General features: G+C 44.3%; 1 protein-coding gene across 1 annotated transcript in view; it reads left to right on the top strand.

The window, feature by feature from the left end:
- Nucleotides 1-6,253, top strand: part of trdmt1 (tRNA aspartic acid methyltransferase 1) — a 170,002-nt gene that overhangs the window by 147,273 nt on the left and 16,476 nt on the right. The window lies entirely within an intron of this gene.

The following is a 6,253-nucleotide window of genomic DNA, read 5'->3' on the forward strand; positions in this document are numbered from 1 at the left end:
TAGGGTTGCGGTATGCATCCACTAGCCAATAACCAACGAGCCCTCTGTAAACAATCGCGTTTCTCAAACGATCTCCTATAAAATGATCAGAACTGACTAAAGTTCGATCTAACGCATTGGTACTACTTACCTATGTTTCCCTTCCATATCGATCCGTAGATTTACTCGAAACATTAACAGAGCAGCCTATTTTGACATGAAATAGCCTGGTACGTATAGCAGCTATCGCAATAGCATTAGCCATCCGCAAAGTCTCACGAGCCTCAGTTCGCAATCTCCCATGAGCCTCAGCAAAGTGTAAACAATCGCGTTTCTCAAACGATCTCCTATAAAATGATCGGAACTGACTAAAGTTCGATCTAACGCATTGGTACTACTTACCTATGTTTCCCTTCCATATCGATCCGTAGATTTACTCGAAACATTAACAGAGCAGCCTATTTTGACATGAAATAGCCTGGTACGTATAGCAGCTATCGCAATAGCATTAGCCATCCGCAAAGTCTCACGAGCCTCAGTTCGCAATCTCCCATGAGCCTCAGCAAAGTGTAAACAATCGCGTTTCTCAAACGATCTCCTATAAAATGATCGGAACTGACTAAAGTTCGATCTAACGCATTGGTACTACTTACCTATGTTTCCCTTCCATATCGATCCGTAGATTTACTCGAAACATTAACAGAGCAGCCTATTTTGACATGAAATAGCCTGGTACGTATAGCAGCTATCGCAATAGCATTAGCCATCCGCAAAGTCTCACGAGCCTCAGCTCGCAATCTCCCATGAGCCTCAGCAAAGTGTAAACAATCGCGTTTCTCAAACGATCTCCTATAAAATGATCAGAACTGACTAAAGTTCGATCTAACGCATTGGTACTACTTACCTATGTTTCCCTTCCATATCGATCCGTAGATTTACTCGAAACATTAACAGAGCAGCCTATTTTGACATGAAATAGCCTGGTACGTATAGCAGCTATCGCAATAGCATTAGCCATCCGCAAAGTCTCACGAGCCTCAGCTCGCAATCTCCCATGAGCCTCAGCAAAGTGTAAACAATCGCGTTTCTCAAACGATCTCCTATAAAATGATCGGAACTGACTAAAGTTCGATCTAACGCATTGGTACTACTTACCTATGTTTCCCTTTCATATCGATCAGTAGATTTACTCGAAACATTAACAGAGCAGCCTATTTTGACATGAAATAGCCTCGCGGGTACAACAGCTATTCGGTGACGCCCCCTGACTACAGTTGCCGTAATGCTGGGAAGCGATGCGACCTTGTAATTTACTAGTCGTACTAAAACGTACTGAAACATTTTGGCAGAGCACTGTGTACAACCAGTATGGATCAACAAATTCATCAGTTGATCCATATATAAGGCGCACTGGCCTATAAGGCGCACTGTCGGCTCTTGAGAAAATTTTAGGTTTTTAGGTGCGCCTTTTAGGGCGGAAAATACGGTACTACTGAACGCTCTGCACAGAGGGAAATATTTTGCTTAACAAAGAAGAGATACGTGCGGAAGCATGATTAAACTAAGAATGTAATGATGTAAGCAAAGACATGGAGTATCAAAAGAACAAACTTTGCATCGTCAGGGAACATTAATAAATTGATGATGTCACAGCCAAAAGCTCACATAATTCCGTACAAAATGACAAAATTGAAAGAATGACGAATGGATGAGGTGCGACAGTGTAGGAATGGAGCAGAATGTTTACAGGAAGGTCACTTGGAGATAAAACCAGCAGGTGCCAGAGGGAGACAGCCAAGGACTCTGCCAAAGATGATCACCAAGGCCGAAAGACAGGATGGAAGACGGCAGCCCCCACACACACACCGAATCGTCCATAACCAGCACCCACTCCCATGGAATCAAACTCTACTGCGAACTCGCCCCACCCCAACGACTCATCACCCATCAAACTCGCCCCACACCAACTGAATATAAGCTGACCAAAGAACCTTGAACGTGGCCTTTTCTGAATGGAGACTTTCTGCTCTTGAAAGGCCCAGCGCTGTATTGTACTTTCCTGAAAACAGAGCTTTCTTAACAAGAATTATGATTGAACTCAACCAACCTGTGTAAGTCTAATTTCTGCTTCAGTGTCTTTGCATTTTCCTAAATCTGAAGAAATTAAACGAGCACGCAGTGAGTGAATTGGATAACAGGTGATTGGCAATGGCTTTTGCCGTGAGGCGCAGATAGCGCTCCCTAAATTGTGGACCAAATCCAACAACACGAACCCTCGTTTTGGGGGACAAAAGAAATTCATATGATGCCGCTTTTGAGTTAAAGGCAGTCGATTTGGCTGTTAACATACTGACACACATACATAACACTGTAGATGTTTCTTCCGGTCACTAGGGGGGGACTGGGCTATTGTTAATGACATCTTGTTGCGTCACCCTTTTCTTTCTTTATTTCCCAGTCACATCTTCTCTGGAGCTATACATGTAGCTCGCTAGTTTGTGTAACTTATCGATTTGTGCATGAATAAAATTAGCATGAACAGACCCTCATCAAGTAAAATGCTAGAAGAAATGCATAAAAGCTACAACGAAAGAGAGACTGTGGCGAAGTATATCTGACGCTATTCCAATCCAACACTGAGGAGGAAGACTTTGATGGTTTCAGTGCACAAGAGGAAGATGAAGACAGCTCTCAGTGACTTTTACTGGTATGTTTTTTTTAACCAGCCCTGTTAGTGCTGTCCTACCGTGTTGCTGCTTTGTTACCACCGGGTCTCAGTGACTTTTACCGGTATGTTTTTTTATCCAGCCCTATTAGTGCTGTGTTGCTGCGGTATTACTGCCGCGTCACAGGCAGTGTTTGGAAAGAAATGTTAAGGTGTTTAAAAATGCTTTCTGTGTACCGTCTGTCTTTGTAAATAACTCACGTGCACATACAGCTTTTAGTACAGGGTGGCTTATTTATGAAAAAAAAAAAATTCCCCTAATTTTTGCTCGTGAGTCTTATAGTCCAGAAATTACGGTAGTTCAACACGACTTCTGATATTATGTTACATGTGGTGTACATGGACCTGTACTTAAGTATTTACATGATTCTGCTTGGTGACATACGTAAATATAACATTAGTTAGTTGTCATTGTTATGCTGACGATACCCAATTATGTATGCCGTTAGAAATTACAAATCCGTGACATTGTTGTAGTCTTGAGGCATGGCTCGCTGAGATTCAACAATGGATGTCTCTCATTTTCCGACTTCACCCAGATAAAACTGAGATGTTGACAATTAGCCCTGCTCGTCATCAGCACCTATTGAAGGACACTGTAAATCTAGATAAATGTACTATTACCTAAAGTGATTCTGTAATTAATCTCAGTTATATATTATCAAACTCTCTCATTTCAAAAACCGATTAACATAACTAGAACTGTGTTTTTCTCCTCCACAATATTGCTAAGATCTGATTGATTTGATTCTTTCAACCGTGATGCATACATTTTTATACATGCGTTTGTTACGTCACGCCTTGTTAATGTAATGTTTTGTTCTCTGGTCTTCCTATGTCTAGTATTAAAAGTTTACAGTTAGTGCAAAACGCTGCAGCTAAACTGCTCACATGGATGAGAAAGTTTGATCATATTACCCAGATACTAGCCAATTTGCATTGGCTCCTGGTCCACTTAAGATGTGACTTTAAGGTTATTTTACTAACCTATAAAACTTTGCATGGCTTAGCACTTTCGTATCTCGTCGCCCTACTTGCACGCCTTACGTTTCGTCCCAAATCTTTGTTCACAAAACGCTGGTCTTTTAGTGATCCCAAGGGCAAAAAGAGCCTTTTCTATTTGGGCTCCAGAGTGATGGAATGCCCTACCAATAGATATCAGAGCTGCTACCTCAGTAGAAGCATTAGACACAATTAAAAACACATTACTATGCTATGGGCTTTAATTTAACTGTGCACGCCCAGCCTTTCCAATCTTCGCGTCCCCTCTTTGACGTCAGTTCCCACTCAACTGGCCGCGCTTTCACAAACAATAATAATGAACAGACATTAAAATACTAAATAAGTTTGTCGTTATCACACAGTGCTTATTTGCGCGTAATAATTTGGCGATAAAGCTTCTTTTTAAAACTGTTTAAAACCTCATTGCCATTATTTCTTGCTGTTCATACCAATAGCGGCAGTCATGTTTTCCTCAAGACATTAGCTAATTAGACTCACCCGCTAGTTTCTACTGCTCATGACCAGTACATCACATTACATCACCAGAGCTACTGTTTTTTTTACCGTTTTTTTTCTGTAGCATTCAATATTTTCACCTTAATGCAGCATTGTTGACCATGAGGGATTAGTCAAAGTCAAAGTGTTAGGGTTTGCAGAATATCTTCATCGTATTATTATGTTGGAATGTAACCTGTAATAAATTACCTAGCTTGTCCTGTCTTAACAAAAGTAGTAGACCAAAGTGCTAAGACCTTTTCACCTGATTGACTAGCTGCAGAGGAAGCAATCAAAGTTGCTTTGTTTCCACAAAGTCGTAAAAGGCCCCCTGCTATGCTTTGATCAGCAGGGGAGCGGCTTCACCCCATCCTGTGTTCCCACACCCCCACTTTCAACCCCACTGTGTTTCTTCTCAATAAATATGCACCTGATGAGGCCTGAGTCAGACTTCATTCGACCATCGCTGTAAGCACAGCGACGAGTGAACTCTCCGCCTGCAGGTGTCTGAAACGACTAACTTGTCTCCAGTGTGGTTCATGCAAATTAAGTTAGACTGAGCACTACCCTAACACAAAGTCTGCTTTATTGTCAATTTCTTCACATGCCAAGACACACAAAGAAATCGAAATAACGTTCCCACTATCCCACGGTGACAAGACATAGTACACAATATGCATACAAGTAAACAACACAAAAAAATAAAAACAAGAAGGCACAAACAATGAATAAATAAGAGCGATGAATAAATAATAAATAAACAAATAACACAATAAATAAGAGGAGCAAAAATGGAGCAAGTGTGCGTACAGCAGACAGTCAGAATATAGCGCAAAAGTACAGGACGCTACGCAGAAGGGGGGAGAGAGTTCAGGATCCTAACAGCCTGGAGAATGAAGCTGTTTGTGAGTCTGGTGGTGCGGGAGCGCAGGCTCCTGTACCTCTTCCCAGAGGGCAGAAGATCGAACAAAGAGTGAGCGGGGTGACTCACATCACTCACAATCGTGGTCGCCTTGCGGGTGAGATGGGAGGTGTAAATGTCCTTCAGGGAGGGGAGTGAAGCACCAATAATCTTCCCAGCCGTGTTCACTATGCGCTGCAGGGCCTTCATGTTGTATTCAGTGCAGCTACCACCCCAGACAGCGATACAACTGGAGAGGACGCTCTCAATGGTGCCACGGCCATGTAGCCATGACGGCCGGAGGAGCACTTGCTCGCCTGAGTTTCCGCAGGCAGTACAGGCGGCGCTGAGCTTTCTTTGCCAGTGATGCGGTGTTGGCGGACCAGGAGAGGTCCTCACTGATGTGCACCCCCAGGAATCTGGTGCTGCTCACTCTCTCCACCACAGCACCGTCGATGGTCAGCGGCAGGTGTTGGGTGTGACCCTTCCGGAAGTCAACAACCATTTCCTTGGTCTTGTTGACGTTCAGCAGGAGGTTGCTCTCCCTGCACCACGCGGTCAGAAGGTCAACCTCCAACCTGTACTGAGTCTCGTCGCCATTGGTGATGAGACCCACCAGAGTCGTGTCGTCAGCAAACTTCACTATGCGGTTGTCGCTGTAGGTTGCAGTGCAGTCATGCATCAGCAGGGTGAAGAGCAGCGGACTGAGCACGCAGCCTTGGGGGGCCCCCGTGCTCAGTGTGATGCTGGCGGAGATTTTGTCGCCAACATGTACCACCTGAGGCCTCTGACAGAGGAAGTCCAGTAGCCAGTTGCAGAGGTAGGTACTGAGGCCCAGCTTGTCGAGTTTGCAGAGGAGTCGTTGCGGCACAATGGTGTTGAAGGCAGAACTGAAGTCCACAAACAGCAATCTCACGTACGAGTCCCTTCTCTCCAGGTGGGTGAGGGCCGAGTGGAGGGCAGAGCAGATGGCATCCTCAGAGGACCGTTTGGCTCGGTACGCAAACTGGAAGGGGTCTATGGTGGGGGGGAGAATGGATCTGATGTGCTCCATGACAAGCCGCTCAAAGCACTTCATGATGATGGAAGCAGGACGGAGCAGGTTTCTTCGGCACAGGTACGATGGTGGCAGCCTTGAAACACGAAGGGAA

This window comes from Syngnathus acus, chromosome 19 (assembly GCF_901709675.1).
Source record: "Syngnathus acus chromosome 19, fSynAcu1.2, whole genome shotgun sequence".
Classification (NCBI taxonomy): Eukaryota; Metazoa; Chordata; class Actinopteri; order Syngnathiformes; family Syngnathidae; genus Syngnathus; species Syngnathus acus.